The sequence below is a fragment of the Pezoporus flaviventris genome, unplaced genomic scaffold, assembly GCF_033815535.1.
Source record: "Pezoporus flaviventris isolate CSIRO_AGI_PZ_B2104156 unplaced genomic scaffold, CSIRO_AGI_Pfla_v1 ptg000007l, whole genome shotgun sequence".
Lineage (NCBI taxonomy): Eukaryota > Metazoa > Chordata > Aves > Psittaciformes > Psittacidae > Pezoporus > Pezoporus flaviventris.
In genome coordinates, this window is record NW_026892555.1 from 1,245,082 (window position 1) to 1,248,010 (window position 2,929).

General features: G+C 45.1%; 1 non-coding gene across 1 annotated transcript; it reads right to left on the minus strand.

Annotated features, from left to right (window-relative positions):
• Positions 1-2,168: 2,168 nt before the first annotated feature.
• Positions 2,169-2,242, minus strand: TRNAF-GAA (transfer RNA phenylalanine (anticodon GAA)). The gene has a single exon. It is a non-coding gene; the product is annotated as a tRNA-Phe (tRNA).
• Positions 2,243-2,929: the final 687 nt, after the last annotated feature.

Genomic DNA, 2,929 nt, shown 5'->3' on the forward strand with positions numbered 1-2,929 from the left:
TATGGAAGGGCACTGAGCAATGCTCAAGCTCAGGCCTTATTTAGATTTCCAGCACACTTGTTAAACCACGAACTCAGAATCAGGTCAGAATCTTGTTGTCAGGACTGCTTGAACTCTGTGCCACCCTACTGCTCCCTGACTCATGACTAATGAGCCTGGAATCTGATTTTCTTCTGCCCTTGGTGCCCAAGGCTGCATTTCTCTGCTGTGGTAGATGAGGTCAGAGCAGTTCAGCACAGGCAGTGTGTAAACAGTTCTTAAACCTGAGGGCAATATCTGGTATGTGCATATACACAATGAACTGAGGTCTGTTTTCATAACAAAATGAAGTCCAAGACATGCATCAAATTTGGTATCATTTAATCCTGCATATGGACCATGCAGGGGGCTCTGATATACCCTTATCCAGTCTGGGGACAAGGAAGCTCATGCCTAATTTAGATGCAGGCATAGACAGTAGGAGTTAAGAGATGTTTTCTATTTGGTGCATCCTTGAGGTAGAGGATCCTACCTGAGTGCATCATCAGATCTGCAAAGGGCACTACTGAAGAAGGTAGATTTTGGTTGGATATCAGGAAGAAGCTCTTCCCTGTGAAGGTGCCCAGAGAAGCTGTTGCTGCCCCATCCCTGGCAGTGTTCAAGGCCAGATTGGAAGGGGCTTGGAGCACCCTGCTCTAGTGGAAGGTGTCCCTGCCCATGACAGGGGTTGGAACTGGATGAGCTTTAAGGTCCCTTCCAGGCCCTTCCAACACAAACCATTCTATGATTCAGTGGGTGAGCAACTGTTATACATACTGTTGTCCTGACTAAGCAGAAGGACAATGCATGTTCTGTTCCTACCTGTTAGTTGGTGGTGGCTGATAAAATCATTTGACCAGAGGGACCCATGCTATTTTATCAAGGCTTAAGCACATCAAGATGTCTTTGAGTTACACACAAGTCATTATTCACATCCCGATCAGGGAAGTCATCTCCCTGCAGGGAGATACAAGGAAGTGCTGCAGGATCTGATAAGGTTATGTCCAGAATTTAAAGAGCATCACCAGAATAAAAGGGAAAAAGAATATGTCTCTGCCCTGTTATGAATAAGAGACCGGATGATTACTGGGGTTGATCTTTGAGAAATCAATAGTCAAAGCTTCTCTACTTTTCACTTCTTTCTTTGGACAACCGGTAATTCAGGTCTTGTCTCTGCTGTTTGCCTAAAGGGCTCCACAGAGCAGGAATTAATCAGAACAGGAAGGGGAACCAAACACAAAACACAGTTACTCAGTTGCACAACTCTTTGGCATGCCTACACATTGAGTATTAGCATTTTATAAAGGTCAATGTAAGAGTTGAAAAGGTTCAGAAAAGGGTAGAAAACTTTATCAGAGATGTGGAGATGTTCCCCTGTGAACAATAGGTACACACGCCAGAACTTTTCAGCCTAGAAAAAGAGATTTTAGGGAGAGGATTTGCTTCAAGGTCAGTTGTGATTCAGACTAAAGTTAACTTTTTTTTTGATAGGGTATTTTTTGTTTTCCCAAATCACAGTTTTGATTTCCTGCATGGCTCCATACATCAGTGAGTCAACATTAGTGCCTCTTTATGAAGCAGGCCATGACATAGGACTAAGAAGAGGAAGTTGAAGGTTGAGGGAACAAAAAACCCCAACCCCTTCTATCACTATTTTTGCTGAAGACTTTGTATTGTAAAACTGTGTCCCTGTTTCAAAGGGAACAGTTGCAGTTGGCAGGGACCTCTGGTTGTCATCTTGTCCAACCCCCTGCTAAAGAAACGCCACCAACTACCAGTTGCCTAAGACTGTGTTGAGGCATCTTTAGAGCATCCTCAAGGATGATGACTTCGTATCTCTGAGCAACCTGTGCCAATGCTCAGTCATTTACACAGTCAAAGTATTTCCCGGTGGTCAGAGGGATTTTGTGCCCATTGTCTCTTGCCCTGCCACTGAGGATCACTGAAAAGAGCCTGGCTCTGCCCTCTTTGCACCCTCCTGTCAGGTATTCACACATATTGATATGATACCCCCTCATACTCCTTCAGGATGAACAGCTCTCAGTCTTTCCTGGAGATGCTCCAGTCCCTTCATCATCTTCCTGCCCCCCCTCCCGTATACCCATGTCTCTCTTAAACAACAGTAAGCACAAAAGCCTACAGGAAAACACTGCTGAAGCCCCGGGGTTGAACCAGGGACCTTTAGATCTTCACTCTAACGCTCTCCCAGCTGAGATACTTCAGCCCTGCTGGGGCGCTGATCTTCACAATACCTGTTGCAATATAGAGATCCTTCAGACTTTTACTCTTCAAACTGGCTCAGTGGACACTTGGCTTTTGTCCTGTCACTGGGGACCACTGAAAAGAACCTGACTCCACCTTCTTTACACCCTCCCTTCAGATACTTATATAGGTTGATAAGCCCACAACTGAGTCTTCCCCTCTCCAGGCATTCCAAGGGACTGTGTGTGGCTGAACTACAAAGGATTGCAGAAGAGAGAAGTGCAGAAAGTGAGTGTCACCATTGTTACACACAGGTTGCCCTAAAGCCTGTCTTCTTCCCTAGATTGAGAAGTCTTTAATCTACAGTTTGCTAACAGCTGGGGGGATGAAACTGAGATATCATTCTGTGATTTTCTTCTTGACATTGTAGTCCTTTCCCCATATTCACTGCTGCCCAGTTTCTCATCTTAGTCTGCTGTGCAGAAGCAACATCCTCACAAATAATGCAGCCATACACTAGTGACAACCAGGGTAGGAAAACCCTTATAGCCTCTGGTATTTCGGTGGAGTTTGACCTGTCTGTTGTCCTGCAGGCAGTTGAACCATGTCTTTTGTCTCAATCACATCACAAGGACTCCATTCAGGCTGCTGAAATACATTCAGTACTACTTGTGATGCTTTAGGCTACACCAGCTATCCCACAGCTGCT